The sequence below is a fragment of the Rhineura floridana genome, chromosome 1 (genome assembly GCF_030035675.1).
Source record: "Rhineura floridana isolate rRhiFlo1 chromosome 1, rRhiFlo1.hap2, whole genome shotgun sequence".
Classification (NCBI taxonomy): Eukaryota; Metazoa; Chordata; class Lepidosauria; order Squamata; family Rhineuridae; genus Rhineura; species Rhineura floridana.
In genome coordinates, this window is record NC_084480.1 from 274,964,394 (window position 1) to 274,986,416 (window position 22,023).

Here is a 22,023-nt window from a genome sequence, read left to right on the forward strand (position 1 = left end):
AGTTCAACGGGTTTTATTTCTGTGCAATCATGTTTGAAAATGGAAATGGACTGCATTCAAGTCGACCGGACGTATGGCGAATCTTTGAATAGGGTTTTCATGGTAAATGGTATTCAGAGGTGGTTTTACCATTGTCTTCCTCTGAGGCAGAGAGGCAGTGACTGGCCCAAGGTCGCCCAGTGAACTTCATGGCTGTGTCTCCCAGGCATAGTCCAACGCTGACTCGGCAGAGGGGCAGGGAGGGGAGGAGGAAGGGGAGAGGCAGGGAAGGAGATTGGGTGGGTGGCCACTGGGCAGAGGGAAAGCCCCTTTCTTTACAAAAGGAAAACAATGTGAACAGTATCATTGCTTTTCAGGGTTTCCCTCACCTTTTTATTCTACAGCAGGCACATGTAGCCTCACACCCAAATTTAAACCAAAGCTGCCCCTGGCCACATCCACACCAGGACTTTATTTTGCTTTGGACAGTCATGGCTTCTCTCAAAGAATCCTGGGAATTGTAGTTAGTGAAGGGTGCTGAGAGTTGCTAGGAGATGCCCTGTTCCCCTCACAGACCGTCAGTCAGAGTGGCTGACTGTTAAACCAGTCTGGCCACTGAAGCTCTGTCAGTGGAATAGGAGTCTCCTCTCAGCACCCTTCACAAACTACACTTCCCAGGATTCTTTGAGGGAAGCCGTGACTGTCTCAAGTAAAATCAAAGTCTGGTATGGGTGTGGCCCCCTGATTAGGCAACCCTAGCAGCTGTGAGTCTGACTTTTACAATGCTGATAGTTGGTTCTTACTGAGCATGCCCAACGTTATCATTGGGTTCAAGCCAAAATTCCTTAAATTAATTAAAAATCAGTCAGGCATTTTTTTTTAACTTTTAAACTGCAGAAGATGATGGTCAGAGTATGGGACAAGGTATTAGGATTACAGGTACTCTGTGAACATGGCTGAGTTTTAATTAATTTCAACAGATTATGAGAACTCTGACAGAAAAAAGTCCAAAAGGGCTCTCAGGTTTTTCTCTCTCTTTTTAGACTTTGAACTCTCTATTCTCTCTGACTGTTTTGAGTATCGCCATGAAAATTGACAGGGTTGTTAAGCAAGCGTTTCTGAGTTCAGAACTAAAGGTTTTGTAAGGTTTTGTTTTGAAATGAGCTTATGGGAAGCATCAGAATGGCATGGGGGTATTTTCAATTTAACATTGCAGAAAGTGAAGAATCCATGCTGGCTATAGTATACAGCCACTCTTGTGGCTGTATAATACACTTGTGTCATGTCACCTGTTACCGGCTGTTTCTCTAAACTAAAAAGCCTCAAATTTCCTCATAGGGGAGTCACTCCATCCCCTTGATCATCTTGGTTGCCCTTTTTTGAATCATACATTTAAAGCACATTAAATGTAGGCTGCTTCCCCAAAGAATCCTGGAACTGTAATTTGTTAAAAGTGCTGGGAAGTGTAGCTGTGTGAGGGGGAAACTACAGTTCCCAGAATACTCTGGGGGAAGCCATGTGCTTTAAAAGTGCATTTAACATGTTTTAAATGCATGGTGAGGATGTGAGTTTATTATTACCCACTTCTCTAATTCTAATTCTCCTCCTAAATGCAGGATTTTTAGCAATAGTAGATTACATTTTTGTCTTGTTTTGGTCAAAACTGTCTTGCTAAAGAAATCAAAGAGCCAAATTTCTTCAGCATCTTTCAAGCATCTCTGCCTGGCCCCACCCGCTTCTCAAGAACCTGCTTTTTAATGCCAGTGGACACGGCTCTAGTGCCCTGGACTCCTTTGGGAGAAAGGGTGGGAGGAAGGGTGGTCCCAGGCTATGGTCCAAAGGCACATGAGGCCAGCACCCTGCTGAAGCTAAGCAGGGTCAGGTCTGGTCAGTGCCTGAATGGGAGACCGCCTGAGAACCATATGTAAGCCGTCTTGGGTTTCTCTCATGAAAAGAAAGGCGGGGTATAAATGGAATAAATAAATAAATATAAATTGAAATTACAATCACAATATATGCAAGAACAATAACAGTCACTCTGAGCATGTGCAGAGTGCACCTGCCATCACCAATGAGCTATTCTAAGTAAGACAAGAGAAGACAACTTGCAAGCAGACAGGTTCTCTGCTTTCCTGTTATATCAAGCTATTTTTTTTTAAGAAAAAATGAAGACAGGATGCCCGAACACTGTGCAAATGGCCTTGCTGGATCAGATCAAAGTCTATCTAATCTGGCATTCTGTCTCTCGAGTAAAAGCTTCTGGGAAGCTCACAAGCAAAGTGTGAAAGCAACAGTCTCCCTTCTCTTTGTGCTCAGCAGGTAGCATAAGGATGTGAGACAGCTGTACAGAGGGTGTGATTGGGCAATTCCTAATCTTTGCCCAAATTAAGAAGTTTGCCCCAGCCCATCATGCAAGGAGGGTTAGGCCACTCACTACCTCAACAAGCATATAGATAGAGGTGATCCAGTGGACATAGTGTACTTAGACTTTCAAAAAGCGTTTGACAAGGTACCTCACCAAAGGCTTCTGAGGAAGCTTAGCAGTCATGGAATAAGAGGAGAGGTCCTCTTGTGGATAAGGAATTGGTTAAGAAGCAGAAAGCAGAGAGTAGGAATAAATGGACAGTTCTCCCAATGGAGGGCTGTAGAAAGTGGAGTCCCTCAAGGATCAGTATTGGGACCTGTACTTTTCAACTTGTTCATTAATGACCTAGAATTAGGAGTGAGCAGTGAAGTGGCCAAGTTTGCTGACGACACTAAATTGTTCAGGGTTGTTAAAACAAAAAGGGATTGCGAAGAGCTCCAAAAAGACCTCTCCAAACTGAGTGAATGGGCGGAAAAATGGCAAATGCAATTCAATATAAACAAGTGTAAAATTATGCATATTGGAGCAAAAAATCTTAATTTCACATATACGCTCATGGGGTCTGAACTGGCGGTGACCGACCAGGAGAGAGACCTCGGGGTTGTAGTGGACAGCACGATGAAAATGTCGACCCAGTGTGCGGCAGCTGTGAAAAAGGCAAATTACATGCTAGCAATAATTAGGAAAGGTATTGAAAATAAAACAGCCGATATCATAATGCCGTTGTATAAATCTATGGTGCGGCCGCATTTGGAATACTGTGTACAGTTCTGGTCACCTCATCTCAAAAAGGATATTATAGAGTTGGAAAAGGTTCAGAAGAGGGCAACCAGAATGATCAAGGGGATGGAGCGACTCCCTTACGAGGAAAGGTTGCAGCATTTGGGGCTTTTTAGTTTAGAGAAAAGGCGGGTCAGAGGAGACATGATAGAAGTGTATAAAATTATGCATGGCATTGAGAAAGTGGATAGAGAAAAGTTCTTCCTCTCTCATAATACTAGAACTCATGGACATTCAAAGAAGCTGAATGTTGGAAGATTCAGGACAGACAAAAGGAAGTACTTCTTTACTCAGCGCATAGTTAAACTATGGAATTTGCTCCCACAAGATGCAGTAATGGCCACCAGCTTGGACGGCTTTAAAAGATTAGACAAATTCATGGAGGACAGGGCTATCAATGGCTACTAGCCGTGATGGCTGTGCTCTGCCACCCTAGTCAGAGGCAGCATGCTTCTGAAAACCAGTTGCCGGAAGCCTCAGGAGGGGAGAGTGTTCTTGCACTCGGGTCCTGCTTGCGGGCTTCCCCCAGGCACCTGGTTGGCCACTGTGAGAACAGGATGCTGGACTAGATGGGCCACTGGCCTGATCCAGCAGGCTCTTCTTATGTTCTTATGTTCTCTAGATGCCTACATTTTGCTTTACACACAGAGACGCACACACACACACACACACGATTCCTGCAGGGGTTTCAAACCCCAGAACCTTTTTCTTTAAAAAATGGTAGGGGCTTTGCGTTTGCAATATGCAACTTAAAAACCAAAACAAAAGTATCTCTGAGCATGCAGCTTTAAGCAGGGCTGGGGAAGATGTGGCCTTCCATATATCCATCCCCATCATCCCTGATGATGGGTATCTCTGAACTCCATCATCCCTGATGGTTGGCCATGCTGGATGGGGTTGACGGGAGCTGGGAATCCAGCAACATCCCTTGCCTCATCACAGCATCAACAGATGCAAACCACTATCTTGGGCTTGTGGTGTCGCTGAACAACAACTTCAATCAACCCTAGCCAGCATGGCAAATGGCCAAAAGGGAGGATGGGAGTTGTTCAGCCGCATCTGGAGGACTTGGCACGTTCCCCACACCTGCCTACCTGGAAGGAAAGATCACAATGCCAAAAACCATGGCTTAAGTGCAAGCTTGGACCACAAAGCATGGGCTTATTGGTATTAATAGCAATTTATTCATTCTTGTCCCTATTTAAATTGAGGATGCTGAAGATGGCTAGATCTTTTCTTTTAAGAGCCCTTCCCTTGCAGTGAAGCCAGTTTTTTTGGAGGGGGAGAGGATATCTTACTCCAAATGGCCTTCCTCAGTACTGTGTTCACACTAGAGTTGCCAAGCTCAGGGCCTGAGAATGCTTCTATATCTTTAAGAGAAGAGAAAATTCAGCCAAGTGCAGGTTTTCTTGCAACCCTCTAATGGGAAACACCACAAGCTGAAATTCTCCCTTCTCCCTGCAGAACTTTTAAAGATACAGAAGACCTCTTGGAGGCTGGGCCTGGCAACCAAGAGGTCTTTTGTGTCTTTAAAAGTTGTGCAGGGGGAAGGAAAAATTTCACCTTGTGGTTTTTCCCATATCAGTGTTGCAAGAAAACCTGCACTTGGCTGAATTTTCTCTTCTCTTAAAGATACAGAAGCATTCTCAGGCCCTGAGCCTGGCAACCCTAGGCGGGTCTCAGCATTGCCCAATCGGGCCCTCCCTCCCTCCCTCTCTGCAAAGGTTTCTCCGGGGCTGGGCACAGCAAGCTGGGTATGAGCTCCCTTTTTGCAAAAACTGGTGTTTTTGAGTCACAGGAGAGAGCAATTAGTGTCTCTTCTTCTGCACCCCAATCATACTCCCCTCCGGAATCCTGTGCATCCCCAACAAACTCACGCCCCTCTCCCCTGAACCCACATGGCAGTTTGCAAAACAGCTCCTGTATCCCATGTATGTACCCAGCCCTTGTTATTTGTTGGGCAATAGAAAGGAGGCTCCAGAGTTGTCCACACAGGGAGCATGTGGTGCCTCCTTACCTCTCCTTAGGAGTAATCCCTCCTTTTCTGCCTGAGACCAGCTGCCAACTCATCCATAATTAAAAATCAGAGATGACTGTAAAGTATCTCTAATCAAATGTTTGAGCTTGCTGCAAACACACAGCTTAGGTTTAAAGTAAAAAAACACCATGGTTTATTTTTAATTAATGCTTTAAAAAATGCATTACAGTGAATGATAAAGTCATGCAAGCGCAGTTAAAACCAGGAGTTCTTTCCTTTCCCTCCGACATGTGCCTTATGCTAGGCTTCTGCACAGCATTGCTCTTCCCTCATGCTCTGGGTTAAGAGGCACAAGGGAGGAGGTGAAGTGCCAGATGGTCGTGGAGCGGAGAGAGAGAGAAAAATGGATGGTGGAGGGAGAAAGCTGGAGGGCAAGGATGAAGAAGGCAGCAGCTGAATGGAGGTGAAGAGCTGTGGAGGTGAGTGACTATGATGTGTGTGTGTGTTACCCCCACCCCCTCTCTCTACCCCCACCTGCCCCCTCACTTGCTCAATCGCCGTGCTGCCCCACACCCCTACTCTCTCCCCCCACCTGCCCTTTCCGCTTGCTCACTTGCTCACTCGCCCTGCCACCCCGCCTGCCGTCTCCGCTTGCTCAATTGCCCTGCCACCCCCACTCTTTCCCCTGCCAGCCCTTTCTGCTTGCTCACTCACTCAATCACCCTGCCACCCCGCCTGCCATCTCCATTCACTCAATTGCCCTGCCCCCAACCCCTCTCTTCCCCCACCTGCCCTCCCCGCTCACTCACTTGCTCAATCGCCCTGCCCCCTCCACCCCCACTCTCTCCCCCCGCCTGCATCATGTGCATCTCTTTATGATTGTGAAGCACAAAACCTTTCACACACTAAAGGGAATATACCAGCTCCTATGGGCAGGTGAGTTCAACTTTCACACTTCCTGAAATGCAATAAGTATTTGACTGCAATTCAGCCACATATGAACTGATTGGTAGTGCACATACCCATTATATTATGTAAGAAAACATGCTCCATATAAGACACTGGGAAAGGGCAGGTCTCCAAAAGTGGTACAGACTTACAACTGCTCTGCTCCATGGTATTATCCTTGCAGTGCCATGATATGTTAATGCATTATTGTGGTTTTATTTTTATTATATGCTTTATTTATTTTATATGTTTATGTTGCATCCCACTCTGGTATAGATTTTAAAGAAGAACAAGTTATAAATAAAAGTACTGCAAAGTTTGAGTTGCATTTTTACGCATAACTGCTGGGACGCTGTCTCAGGTATAGTGTCATCAATATAAAGATAAAACCCAGCTCTGTTTCTGAATGCATTCCACATGGGACTGCCTTGAAGAATGTTCAGAACTATAAGAGATCCAAAATGCACTTGGTGATTGTTGGCTAGAGCAGGTGATCAAGAACTCATCTTAGAAGTATTAAAGAATTTGTAGTGGTTACCATTTGGGTTCTCTGCACACAATTAATGGTACTAGTTTTGAATTGGAAAACTTTAACGTCTGGAGAAGAGTACCTCCTCCAGTACAAGCCTCTCCCACAGTTTGCTCAAATTTTCAAAGTCCTGGTCTAGATTCCAACATTTAGAGAAGCTACTGGTGGCTACTGGGTGCAAGCTCTCTCAGTGGTGGTATCCATGTTATGGAATTCCATTGCTGCGGAGATCCACCAGACTTTCTAACATTTAGAAAGGTAGGCTCAAATCTAAACCTGTTATCCAGTTAAAGAAATATTAGTCAATTAACAAAAGTAGTTTTAGTTGGATAACTACAGTACATGTACCTAAATTTACAAATGTGGAAAACAATGCTTCTAAAGAAGAAAGCTATCCCCCCAACATGCTCAGACGCACATGTTACCCAATTCTTCCAAGCTACACAGGAAGTGGATTGGACTGTGAAAGACCAACCAAATTGTGTTTGCATTTTGACAACTTTGTAGGGCAGTCCAATATCTCAGAGAGGAGGTCAGATCTCCTGCTCACCTGGTGCATTCACTATAGCTGCCCAATTTCCCTGCTTTTTAAAGTTAGATAATATATGTGGGTTATAGCTACGTTCTTAAACCGTAAGGGTTTTTTTGCCTATTAGTGAATAGATAGAAAACTATCAAAGCAGAGTCACACAGAGACAAATGTGAATCATTCAGACTTCTTTAAATGAAAAAAGAAAAGAAAGAAGAAACCACATGTAAAGCCAATCCTTTCTCCAGAGCAATCTTTCCCCGTGTAAAATGGTACACATAGTTTTTATCAGTACTGAAATATTACTACACTCTCTTGACACAATGCATTTCAAATGTAGGCTGCAGACACACTTGCTGCTTCAAAAGTTTTCTCTGGCTTGTGTTTAAAATGTGTTTGCCCATGGCTGGACACATCTCCCTTCTCCGCTGCTGATCTCAGATTTTTTAGGACCACCCACAGCAAAGTGTTGGGCCAGTCACTATATCTGCCCAACCTACAGCAAACTATTTTCATTGGACACACACAACAGAGTGGCAACATGTTGATCTACCAAACAGTTCTGATTTCTGTGTAAAGCTGACTTCATGGAGAAACGCACTGGAGCTGCATTTCTCCACGTTTTGGGGTAAAAATGAGTGGCATTTGACTAGCATTTTGTGTCTTGACTTCAGAAAACAGAGCTGAAGATGCACTTAAACCAGCACAACTGCAAGTGGGTCTCTATGTAGGCAGAATTCCTCCGGCTATTCCATCTTATCTGTGGGGTGAGTAGTATGATTGACATCTGAAGATCTAACAAGCACAGTTTTAAATTAGGACCTTTTCTCATTTTTGCTACAATGCTTGTCAGAGGATTAGATTAATATGGAGCCATTTCATCTTCTGATTATAGCCTTTGTTATGGGAATGAAGTACCTAAATCTCAATTCCCCCAAATATTGTCAGAAATGGACTGGTGTTCTCTGTTGGGCTTGTCTTTTTCATATTTCAAGCTTGATTGAAATAGTTCCATCATTCTTTCTTTGACAAAGTTCAGAGGGGCTATCGTGTCAAAATCATTTGCTCCAACAGTCTCCCTCATTCAGACATTTGTTATGCTAAGTGTGAGGCCTTTCCACGTAGGGTTGCCAGATCTCCGTTTTTCAGCCTGTGACTCCGGTTTTTGGGGGTCCCCTCCAGCTCTCCACCTGACTCACCTTAATCTCTGGACTTTCAGCTTTCATTTAAAAGCTCTTGGTTGCCAGGCCCGGCCTCCAAGAGGTCTTCTGTATCTTTAAAAGTTGTGCAGGGGGAAGGGAGAATTCTATCTTGTGGTTTTTCTCATTACAGTGTTGCAAGAACACCTGCACTTGGCTGACTTTCTCTTCTCCTAAAGATACAGGATCAGTCTCAGGCCAGGAACCTGGCAACCATATTCTGAAGTGAAGGGTCAAATCTGTAAAGAAATTTGGACGTTCAAAGGTAGGGGCAGGGCGTTCCAGACAGGGGGTTGCCAACCCTGCTTGGATATGGATATCTTTGTAGAGTATCCCTTGTCAATCTAAACCATATCTACTGAGAAGTAAGTCCTATTGAGTTCTATGGGGGTTAGTCCCTTAGTAAGTGTGTTTAGAATTGCAGTTCTTGAGGGGCATCCATCTTTACTCCCGAATGCTCCCATCTAACATCTCCACAACACTAGGCTCCTTTCTTCCTACAGTGGCCTTCAGGTGACTGGCCTGCCCTGGCCTGAGGGTACTTGAACCCTTTTTGCCAGAAGCTGATTGGCTAGATTAAATGTTCCCTACCCAGGCTCCACCTTTTAGCTAAGATTTCTATCTTAATTTCCAATCAGATAAATGTTTTTGTATGAATTGTATGCGCCAAGCAACTGTGGTTGATGCTTAATGTATCAGGCTTAATGACACTTGGACCCTCCCTGTGACATCACTTGGACCCACCCCATGATGTCACTTGGACCTGCCCCATGACATCACTCGGGCTCGCCCCCAAAATCTCAGGGTTTGGGATGCTACTGACCTGGCAACCCTATTTCTACATGATTGGTTTATTGCACAGAGAACATGCAGTCCTTACGTAGTTCATTTAGAGGATCCAAATTGTGTTGTATTCTGGTACAGTGAATTAACATGAGCTTTGCTGAAAGTTCCAAATGGACCTCTTGCAGGGGTGGGGGGAGCACTTCATAGACAGAAAAAAACTCATCTCCTAACCTTAAAATTCTGGCCTGTGTGATAATGAAAGGGACCTCTCTTGACAGGAGTTTAATCAATTCTGACATCACATAATCTTTAGAAGCAACACACTACATTCTCCTTAATGGGGGATATGTGAAAAGAGGAACCATGAACTCCTGTGGGCTGGCAAAATTCTAATGCAATTTAGAGGCAGAGGACTTATTTTTGTAACTGTCAACAGCAGGGGCTTCTCCTTCTCTTTAAACTTCTTTTTTTTCCTTTTTAAAAACTGTTTTTGCTGCTGTAATAAAGCAATGGTAGCAATCCTATCCTTGGCCATTCCCATTGAAATCAACAAGAGAAGTTAGTAATTTATTTTTATTTGTTTATATAATTTATATGCCACTTTATGTTTCCAACATCCCCCCTCCCAACCCAAGTGGTTTACAAACTTTATTAAAATGTTAAATAAAATATTACAAAATATGAAAATAATCATTACACTGGAAAATCAAAGACAAAATACAATAAAGATCCACATTTAAAGCAGCATAAGTCATGACTTAAGTCCCATTGATTCAATGTGCAACTAACTTTGGCTGCATACACACCATACATTCAAAGCATATCCTCCCCCAAAAGAATCCTGGGAACTTTAGTTTCTAAGGGAGATGGGAACTGTAGCTCTCTGAGGAGTAAACTACAGTTCCCAGGATTCTTTAGGGTAGGGGGGAAATGTGCTTTAAATGTATGATGTGTACATAGCCTTAGTCAGCATCCAACCCAATATTTTAGAAAACCACAGAATGTTATTCGTAGAAAACTAAACAATGACCTGCAGACTCAGTTTAATATGTGTTAATCCATTTAACCTCTGTTTGCCTAAATGACTCATATAATTGTGTAATTTGGAAGGTAAATGACATTGGCTCCAAATTCACATGAATCCTTTTTACATAAAAGGATGAGTCTCCTTTGTGTTAAAAGACCCATAGGCTGCGTCCCGACTATACTGTTTTGCAGGCAGGATTCAATCGCATCCAGCAGATTCACATTGTGTAGTTTATTCATTTATTTATTGTTTGATTTATAGCCTGCCCTTCCTCCCAATAGGAACCCAGGGCAGCAAACAAAAGCACTAAAAACACCTTAAAACTTCATAAAAACAGACTTTAAAATATATTAAAACAAAACATCTTTAAAAACATTTTTTTTAAAAGCTTTAAAAACGTCTATTTTTAAAAAAAGGTTTAAAAACCTATTGAAAAGCAATTCCAATGCAGATGCAGACTGGGATAAGGTCTCAACTTAAAAGGCTTATTGAAAGAGGAAGTTCTTCAGTAGGCACCGTAAAATAACAGAGATGGCATTTGTCTAATATTTAAGGGGAGGGAATTCCAAAGGGTAGGTGTCACTACACGAAAGGTCCATTTCCTTTGTTGTGCAGAACGGACCTCCTGATAAGATGGTATCTGCAGGAGGCCCTCACCTCCAGAGCGCAGTGATAGACTGGGTATATAAGGGGTAAGGCAGTCTTTCAGGTATCCTGGTCCCGAGCTGTATAGGGCTTTGTACACCTTGAACTTGGCCCGGTAGCTAATAGGTAGCCAGTGCAATTCTTTCAGCAGCGGGGTGACAAGTTGGCAATACTGCCGCATTTTGCTCAGCTGCAGCTTCTGGACCAACCTCAAATGTAGCCCCACCTAGAGCATATTACAGTAATCCATCCTGGAGGTTACCAGTGCATGGACAACAGTGATCAGGCTATCCTGGTTCAGAAACAGCTGCAGCTGTCTTACCAGCCAAAGCTGGTAAAAGGCAGTCCTAGCCACTGAGGTCACCTAGGTGTCTAGCAACAAAGATAGATCCAGTAGCACCCCCAGACTACAGACCTGCTCTTTCAGAGGGAGTACAACCCCATCCAAAGCAGGCAACTGACCAATTATCCGAACTTGGGAACCACCAACCCAAAGCATCTCCAACTTGCTAGGATTCAGACTCAGTTTATTGGCCCTCATTCAGCCCACCACTGAGTCCAGCAGAGGTCCAGGGCTCACACAGCCTCTCCAGATTCAGATGCTACAGAGAAATGCAGCCGGGTATCATCGCCATACTGCTGACACCTCACTCCAAACCTCCTGATGACCGCTCCCAAGGGCTTCATATAGATGTTAAACAGCATGGGGGACAAGATGGGGGACAGCACAACTGCTAGGGGGCTGAAAGATAATCACCCAGTGCTATTATCTGAGAGCGATCCTGGAGATAGGATCGGAACCACTGTAAAACTGTGCCCCCAATACCCATCTCACCAAGTTGGCCCAAAAGGATACTATGGTCAATGGTATCAAAAGCCACCGAGAGATCAAGTAAGAGTAACTGGATTGCACTCCCCCTGTCCTTCTCCCAATAAAGATCATCCATCAGCGCGACCAAGGCCGATTCAGTCCCATAACCAGGCCTGAACCCAGACTGGAATGGGCCAATATAATCTGTTTCATCTAAGAGTACTTCTAATTGCTGCGCCAAAACCTTCTCAATCATCTTCCCTAAAAAGGGGTATCTGCAACCAGTCATTAATTGCCGCAAACCAGTGGGTCCATGGTGGGCTTTTTCAGGAGTGGTTGGATCACCGCCTCTTTCAAGGCAGCTGGAACCACCCCCTCCTGCAACAATGCATTGACCACACCCTGCATCTACTCGGTCAAACCCTTCAACAAGCTTTAATAAGCCAAGAAGTACAAGGGTCGAGAGGACATATTGTTTTTAAAGTGGGCTTGGTGCTCTTGTGCAGCAAACCCACTAAAAAAAAAATCAGACTGCAATAAGGAAGCTGACAGGAAAATGTATTGAAAAGAGAGAACAGCTGCTTGATATGATGTCATATAACGTTCCTGCAAATAAATCAGAATGAATGCTCAATAAATAGTGAATATTATAAAACCTCCCACAAACATTGTTCAAACAAATTGGGATATATGCTCAACAAATAGGTCACCTGGAAGCAACCAGAGAATTCAAACTGTCACTTGTATATCTACCCAAAACTGGCTGAAAATGTGTGGTAACTATAAAACATCTCTTATGCTTTAGTGTCAGTCTGTAGCTTTAACATGTCAGCTAGTACAGTAATTAGTTTAGTTGTTTTCTAGTTATTTACTGTATGAGGAAACGGATTATTTGGATCCATACCAATCGGGTTTCAGGACTGGACATGGTACTGAAACAGCCTTGGTCGCTTTGGTTGATGATATGAGGAGGGCTATGGATAGGGGAGAATTCACCTTCCTTGTCCTCCTGGATCTCTCAGCGGCTTTTGATACCGTTGACCACGGTATCCTGTTAGATCGCCTGGGAGGGTTGGGAATAGGAGGCACTGTTTTACAGTGGTTCTGTTCCTTTCTCTCTGACAGGCATCAACAGGTAGCATTGGGGGATGAGATTTCAGACCCTTGGCCTCTCACTTGTGGAGTACCACAGGGTTCTATTCTCTCTCCCATGCTATTTAACATCTATTTAAAACTGCTGGGTGGCATCATCAGGAGATTTGGGCTGCGGTGTCACCAATATGCTGATGACACGCAGCTCTATCTCTCGTTTAAATCTTCACCGGAGTTGGCTGTAGAGACCTTGTCCAAGTGCCTGGAATCCGTGAGTGGATGGATGGGAAGAAACAGGCTGAAGCTCAATCCTGATAAAACCGAGGTACTGCTTGTGGGTGACAGGGGAAAGTTGGGTATTGTTGACCTGGAACTCAATGGGGTAAGATTGCCCCTGAAGGATCAGGTCCGCAGCCTCGGGGTTATTCTTGATTCCAAGCTGTCCATGGAGGCTCAGATTTCGGCAGTGAGCCGGGCAGCTTGGTATCAGTTACACCTGATACGGAGGCTGCAACCCTACCTCCCTGCTCATCAGCTCCCACTGGTAGTGCATGCACTGGTCACCTCTCGACTGGACTACTGCAATGCGCTCTACGTGGGGCTACCCTTGAAAATGACCCGGAAACTACAGCTGGTACAAAATGCGGTGGCCCGTTTGCTTACAAATAGCCGCCACCGTGATCACATTACGCCGGTGTTAGTTCATCTACACTGGCTTCCAGTTGCTTTCCGGGCCCAATTCAAGGTGTTGGTAATAACCTTTAAAGCCCTATACGGTCTCGGCCCAGTTTACCTGAAGGAGCACCTCCAGTACCACCAACCTAGCCGCCTGACTAGATCAGCCACGCAGGGCCTTCTCTCAGTACCACCAACGAAAACAGCTAGGTTGGTGGGAACTAGGGAGAGGGCATTTTCAGTGGCGGCCCCCACTCTCTGGAACTCCCTCCCGTTCGATCTTCGACATGCCCCTTCCCTGGATGCATTTCGCCGAGCATTAAAAACCTGGCTCTTTGGACAGGCCTTCGGGACCTCCGGGGTGGGCTAAGCTTTTATCACTATTACTGAATGCCCGTTGTTTACATACTGTTTTATGCTGTAATTTAATCCTTTATTGTCGACTGTATTGTATTGCTATGTATTTTAAATTGTATTTTAAATTGTATTTTACTGGAATTTAATTGTGTACGTCGCCTAGAGTGGCTTTGGCCAGATAGGCGACACAAAAAATTAAATGATGATGATGATGATGATGATGATGATTTGCTCTGTTTTTTTCTAATTGAAACATTTCTTTAAAATATTATTGGATTTTGCCTTTGAGACTCAGTGGCTCTGGCCTTAAAACTATGCCCACTTGCTTCTACAACTTTACACTAAATTAGTGAATAGTAATTTTGGGAAGCTACTAAGAAAAGAATGGGTAGACATCACACAGCTTCCAGATAGACTTGTATTTGAGTTTACTAGGTACCTTCAGGTAACTGGACAGACTTGTGGTGGCAGTTACATTGAACTGTGTCACTGTGAAAGCTGTATATTATTCTGTCTCTCTTCTTGTGATTTTAATGTAATGCCAAAACACATTCATCTTGAAAAGTCATTTGGGTGAATTAGATAGTGTCTGGACCACTGCAGCATATAGGCAGTCAGATTTTTAACTAAGCAGAGACAACTGCAGTTTGCCAAAATCACAAGATTCTAAAATGATGGCGTGCATATTAAAAACATCCTTGTTATCTCATTATAGTTAATATGCTGCTAAGTACCTACAAGCCACTTCCCTTTTGGATGCACAGCAAATAAGAACATGTAATTGGAGGTGTAGACATATTGATCCATTTCTATTACTCTATGGAAAATTGCTTTCAGCTAAGTACCAGCGTAGTTTAACCAACTGCTCTTTTTCTTTATACAGATTGATCTGTGTTCTCCCCCCCATCCTCTTAATGATGTCAATTTGGAACTGATTCAATCTAAATTGGTAGAGGGATATTACGGGGAGGGGGGGAAGACTGATTTGGTTCAGAACTCTAAATGAAAGCTATGTAAATGAACCCTTAACAAATTTGTTAATGACTAACATGCAAGCTTTAATAAATCCATAAGCCAATTTAAAACACTTTCTGGCTTTCCCCCACCAATGTACACTAAATTCTGTGCCTAATTATCAATGAACTAAGGTGTTCAATCCTCACTTTTTCAGTTAACTTCATTCATAAAATGGTTTACAGTCCAAACCTTAGAATGCTTAGTGAGAATTAAGCCCAACTTGTTTTTTGGTATATTTAGGATTGTCATCTTATAGTACAATCCTGGGCATGTTTACACAGGGCCAACTCAAATGACATGGCATTCACATTCTTAGTAACAGCATGAATTGCTTTTTAAAAAGTAAATAGCTATGGCGAAGACAATCCGGATCAGGTCAGGACTCAGGCATATGGGTTGAGAACCTTAACCTTTTGCCCCCTACTGGGATGCCAATCCAGTTCCTCTTCCCCTCAAAACACCTGTTATTTACATTGTGGAAAAAGTAACACTTGATTAAATGTGTGGGGATATATTCTACAATCACCCAGAAACACATTTTAATGTAGCATATATAGTATATTAATTCAGCAGTGTTCACCATCAGTCATGTTAAGTCAGAAAAGCTGTGTGGCATACAAGACATGGAAGATCACTGAGTACAAAAGTTACAGCTAATGGAATGACATTTCCTTGTGAAGCATATTAGCTATTGGGAAACTGGGACCAGCATCAGTACACGGATGAATGGTTTAATGTGTTTTGTAATCCACTATAAAAAGAATGTTTTTTACCTCTTTTTCAGTACGGCTTAATAAACACTAATCAACAACAACCATTTATTGATGTTAAAAAAATCCCACCTAGTTTACTTTAAGAACGTTGTTGTCCAACATTGCTTTATGGTTATAACCAGGATTGCGGGTATTCTACATGTCTGCCATTTTCACTGAACAAGTATAGAAACTTGTCTCTACCATGGAATTTGCTTTAATATTTAGAAAGACAATATTTCTAGCCCTCTAGGAAATGGAAACACATGTTATACTTAAGGCTAAGAAATCACAGCATAGATCAATCCAGAGACAATGCATGTACATTAGAAAAATACATGCTCTTGGATATATCCAATATTATCTTGACCCATTCCAATTTAGACTGAGGCCTGGTTATGGGACTGAATTGGCCTTGGTCACCCTGATGGATAACCTTTATCAGGAGAAGGACAGGGGGAGTGTGACTCTGTTATTCTTACTTGATCTCTCTGCAGCTTTTAATACCATTGACCATGGTATCCTTCTGGGCTGACTTTGTGAGATAGGCATGAGAGGCACTGTTTTACAGTGGTTCCAATCCTATTTCCAGGGTCACTTCAGAGAATAGCACTAGGCATTTGTCTTTCGGTCCCCTGGCAGTTGTGCTGTGGGGTGCTGCAGGGTACCATCTTGTCCCCCATGCTGTTTAACATGTATATGAGGCCTTTGGGAGTAGTCATCAGGAGATTTGGGGTGAGGTGTCAGCAGTATATTGATGATACCCAGCATTATTTCTCTGTAACATCTGAATCAGGAGAGGCCATGCAAGCCCTGGACCAGTGCCTGGACTCGGTGGTGGGCTGGATGAGGCCAATAAACTGAGTCTGAAGTTCTGAGTCTGAGGTTCCCCATTCCTGCTTGATGGGATGCCTCCCACACATATGGAGATTTTGGGCTTGGGAATAATGCCTAATGAAACAGAGTGTGGCAGAGCCCCATTTCCACAAGTGGCAACACTGGTGATTAAGAAGAGCCAACAACCAATTTATTTTCAATGCAAACAACAATATGGCAATCCATATCTGCCCCTTTGGTGGTTCCTGAAATGTCTTTGGCATTTTCAGCTCCTGTTTTGTGATTGTTAAGCTGCCAGAAACAGAGGGAAGAGAGTAATTAATCACTAGTTGTAACTGAGTGTCTGCGTGTTTCCTCCTCGTCCATTATTTTACTTTTTATTTAAATTTATATCCTGTCTGCCATCACATTCATGATACCAGGGTAGGTACAAAAAAAGAACAATTTGATTAAAACAATAACATCTTTTTTTAAAAAATACAACTGGAATAATTTTAAAAAGAATCAAAATGCACTAATGCAGCAGACAAGACAGTAGCCAATTTACAAACCAACATCAGTTTAGTCTGCAACAAAAGCCTATGTGAATAGGTACATTTTTAGTCAGCACCAACAGGAGAACAGCACTGGAATTAACCTCAGGGGGGAGGGAGTTCCACAGCCAGGGTGCCACCATGGAGAAGGTCCTATCCCAAGTCACCACACAATCAGCTTTGCCTATTGGTGGGATTGCTTCTCCTACAATCTTAATGCCAAGGCAAGTTGATACCAAGGAGGAGTACTCTTCAAGTATCTAGGTTCCAAGTTGTTTAGGGCTTTATATGTTAAACTGGGCTTGGTGACATAAAGGTGGGAAATGCTAAGCCTTTAAAACTGCTGTTATAAGGTTCTGTCTCATGGCCCCACTGAGGATTCTAGTGGTGGCATTTTGCAATAGCTGGTTTCTGGGTCATCGTCAAGGGTAGCCCCATGTAAACTGCATAATAAGGTGGTTACTAATAACTAGGTTATTATGGTCAAGGAATAGCAGTATCTGGTGAACCATATGTTGCTCAAAAAAGACTCCTTGCCCTTCAAGGGGAGTGCAACCCCATCCAAATCAGGCCATTCCCCAATTCTTGGGCCTGAGAACCCCCAGCTAGAGCATCTACATCTTGTTGGGATTCAGTTTCAGTTTATTTGCTCTGATCAAATCCATCACTGCCTCCAGGAAATGGTTCAGCAACTGCAAAGCCTGACAAAGAGAAATATAGCTGGGTGTCATCTGCATACTGGATATACTGTGTCCCAAATTATAAGAAGATTCTGCTGGAGTAAGAGTTTATGATCCATTCCTACTAGTGTGTACATTTGCATAATTTTCCTTACAGGGGACACCAGTCTATGTGATTCTCTTGAAAAAGGTGATGAGCAGAGAGAAGTAATACTGAGAATTTAATGTAGTAATGGGGAAATGAATTAGTAAATCAATTAAAAAGATAATTAGTATTGCACCCTATTGTTTTTGACAGAAAGGCATCAAGCTGACAAGCTCTGTCTCCAGTGTACAATGCCTCTAAAACAGACTAAATAAGTAGTAGAGTCAACCATACCAGTGCTCCCACAATCAGATCTAGTCTTTGCTAGGAAGTGGCTGGCCCTTCTTGTAATTGTACATGGAATTATTGCTATTGTTACTCTACCCATCATTTTCAAGCTTAAAATGATTTAAGCATCATTTTCAAAGCATTTAATGATGTATCTACTGCTATACAATGCTTGCTTAGTCTGTGCAATCAGATGATTTCTCATCACATCCTGTAAATTCTCTATTATTGTGCATAAGGAGCTTCTTTTTCCGTCCCCCAAATGTTAATACTGAAGGTGCTGACACTGAGGGTGCGTCCAGTCTGTTGCTATTTTCAGGAGGGATTCAATCACATTCAATGGCAAATTTAGGTTGTGTAACTATAGTTGAGTAGGAGGTCTTACACAACAAACCCATTTCCTCAAAAGATCAGATTTTTATGGTAAAGTAAGTGATAGGAAAATGCAATGGAAAGTATGAGATAACACTCGCTTTGATGCAACATCCTGTAAACTCACTGCAAGCAAGTCAGAATGAACGCTCAATAAACAGGTCACCTGGAAGGAGCCTGATTTGGCTTTTCTTTTTCTTTTCTGATATGATTATGTCATCCTTTCAGTAAATGAAAAGGGCTCCTACCAAGAACCACTTTGATTTGCTTTTAGATGGTCAGATAGACCATTTTAACTGATAACAGTCTTCAGAATGGCCTGCTGTTAGCCACTTCTGTTTCCTTTAAGAAAAATAAATAATACATGACTTGACTAGTTATCAAGAGGGTCTCATTTATTTTCCAGGTTGTAGTATAAATTTCTTGTTGCAGTATGCTAGTTTTTGTTCTTGTTGCAGTATGTTAGTTTTTAATAACTGATTTGGCCACAATTAGATCCAGACCAGATTACTGGGATGTGCTTATATATATAGCTGCCTTTGAGAAAAGTTTAGCACTTGCAGTATGTCATGGCCAGGCTGTAACTGAAGCTGACTCCATGAACAGAGTACTCCAATGTTAAAGGAGCTTCACCAGTTTCTGGTTTGCTTTCGGTCCCAATTCAAAGTGCTAGTTTCAATCTTTTAAATCTCTAGATGGCTTGGAACCTCTGTATAGGGAGGACCAGCTTCTCCCATCTGAACCTGCCTGTTAATTGAGATCATTTCCTGAAGCCCTTTTTCAAATGTCCCCACCTGCTGAGAGAAGGCAAGTGGCCTTTTTCTGGTGAGGTCCTGATTATGGAACTCTATTCTCTAGTAGGGATGTGTGAGAATTTTGATTCAGTTTGCATTTCAAGCCAAATCTATCTAATTTGCACTTTCTGAATATGAGAACCGAAACACAGCAATCCATCAAAATTCACACTTTTTTGAGTTTTGCAATGCAGTTCGTCAACCAATGTTTACAAAAATGCATATATTAGGGGAAAGCGTGTACAAAAATGAATATATGAGTGAAAATAACGTAAATATGCATTATATGGCGAGAAAGGGCTTGCAAAAATGTGTACGTTAGTCAAAAGTGCCTACAAAAATGTGTTTATTAGGGAAAATGCTGGAGAATTTTCACGAGGATTTTTACTAAAAAATTCTCAAATTGCTGCAGAAATGTGGAGAACTGAATTTAAGATTGGAAAAATGAGAAATGGAGAGAAACGAAATTGACAGATCTTTCATCCCTATTCTCTAGACCAGTGTTTCTCAACCGGTGTGCTTCCAGATGTTGTTGGACCACATAGGCAATGCTGGCTGAGGCTGATGGGACTTGTGGTCCAACAACATCTGGAGGCACACCGGTTGAGAAACACTGCTCTAGACATACACTTATTTTGCCATAAAAAAAGTGAGGAGTTCCATAATACCCAAAATCTTCCAAAGCCTCTTAGAGTATTTATCTTTAATATCCAGACTGGACCATGATAGACAAGTCTTCCTGACCTGGATCAATTCCTTATAAGCTTCTCCCCCTTCTATGGAATCTGGAGGATCTTATATGAGCTGGTTTTCCTCAAAATCTTCAGGCATTTCTTTGTGGCCTTAACATTTTGCATAATACCAAACTTTATAAAAACAGTGCTGATCTAGAGAAGAAGCCTGTCTCCAAAGTGCCTCAGACATGCCATTAATTGCTCATTTTACAGGTGTAAACCTCCACTGTAGCCATCTCTCATCAAATCCTCCCTTGGAGCCAAAAGCCATTTTGTTGGAAGATTATTAACTTTATTGGCACTAACCTGAGGACCTATATAATGCAATAATTCATTGAATGCAATAATGAGGATATTACACTGTCACTTGAGAGCACATGAGGATAGTATTTCTGGTTCATACCAATGGCCCCATATATCTTAATCATCTGTTCAAGTTGTTGCAGAAGAACTGTGCAGTAGCTCCTGGAGATTGCTGCCAAAAGTGTCCCTAATGCCTCCACCACCCTTTTCTTGAGCAATATCATCTATTATTATTTTCTGCTTACGTTCCTTTCAGCCCGCCCACACCATTCCTTTGTAACCTTTATGAATTTTATGTGGAACATAAAAGAGTTAACAGTAATTGACCTAACCACTTATATAACTTTTTAATACAGATAACAATGCACAGGATGTTTACAGTTGCAGATGTATACTTAATGAACTTGCAGTATATTATTCCATTATAATCCTGACTGCCTTGAGACACTATGCTGGAAAACACTGATAAACAGATGCAGTAGTTTTAGCTTTGAGGCGCTTGATTGGAGCCTGCTGCTCTTGAGAGACGACAACATGCTTCACACTGGGATTCATGTGAGACATTCTCAAGCAACCACAATGTATAATTGATAGAGACCAGAAGGAATTTCTTCTGGAACACCCACACCGCACTCTTTCCCTTTCAGCCCATTGTGTGAGAAAACTGTTGGTAGCTAGACAGCAACTCTAAAAGCTGGAGGCACATTTCTATTGGTAGAGGATAGTGGAATGCCTCCTGAGGGTGCCCTCTCTTTCAGTTTGAGGTGAGGCAGGTGGCTACCCCAGACAGGCCTTCTTGATGGTAGTGCCCCAGTTGTGGTATGCTTTCCTCAAACAGGTTTATCTGCTGACCTTCCTTATTTATTTAGGCTGCAATCTAATGCACACTTACCTGTGAGTAAGTCCCATTGAACCCAATGGAGCTTACTTCTGAGTAGACATGTATTGAATTGCAGCCTTAAATTATGTATATTGCCCACTCCTTCCCTCCAAGGAGCTCGGGGGGGTGTACATGCTTCTCCTGCTCCCCGTTTTATCCTCACAAGAACTCTGTGAGGTAAATTAGGCTAAAAGACTGTGACTAATCCAAGGCTACCCATGTGAGTTTCATGGCTGAATCTTGGATTTGAACCCTGGTCTCCCAGATCCTAGTTCAAAACTCTAACCACTACACTACACAGGCTCTTATTGTTCTTTGGGTGCCATGCAAAGTTTCCTGAGATTTGTAGATAACAGATTTAATCCTGCTGGCATCTTTATGCTGCTTTAATGTTTTTGTGGCTTTTTAATGGTTTTTTAAAAGCTTTATTACTGTTGTTACTGTGATTTGTAGTTACATTTTGCTTCATTCTTTTTGTAAACTACCCTGGGAATATGATTTAAGGGTGTTATAAAAATACTTCTAATAATTGTCTTGACAACCACCTAATACAGCTCTGCAGTCTCCTCGGGTGCTTTTCTCTCACTGTGAGCTGCTTGCCTGGATACAGGAGGGTGTGTGCAGAACCCTCTGATTTTACCATAGCTGAAATATAACTTACTGTTCAAAAGTAAGTCACATCTCTTGGTCTGCCCATTTCTGACACTAGCCTTGTCCACTGTTGCCACTCATACTGCCCACCACTGGGTGGGCCCTGGAAGGTTGCCCACAAGGAAAGGTGACCCTTGAGTTGAAAAAGGTTCCTCTTCCCTCTACCAATACTAATGTATTATGCCAATACTTCCTGGACCAATGCAATGAAACTATAGGTATTGTTCATGTTGTAGCCCCTTTCAAAAGTTGGGCTGGGGCTCCGTGCATTCAATGAATGTGTGTAGAGTGGTGTTGCACTGGCAGACTTGATCCCCTGCCCATTCATTGAACATGTGGGGTCCCAGATGCACTAGTGCAAGACTTGATGTCACACTCACCCATGAGAGCACCTGGG

The 22,023-nt window shown here is 42.7% G+C and overlaps 1 long non-coding RNA gene across 1 annotated transcript in view; it reads left to right on the forward strand.

The window, feature by feature from the left end:
• The first annotated feature begins 5,414 nt into the window (after positions 1–5,414).
• The window catches only part of LOC133372855 (uncharacterized), a 43,578-nt gene continuing 26,969 nt past the window's right edge, over positions 5,415–22,023 (forward strand). Inside the window, exons 1-2 of the long non-coding RNA XR_009759565.1 lie at positions 5,415–5,581; positions 7,783–7,875. This is a non-coding gene — a long non-coding RNA (uncharacterized LOC133372855). The remainder of the gene's footprint in view (positions 5,582–7,782; positions 7,876–22,023) is intronic.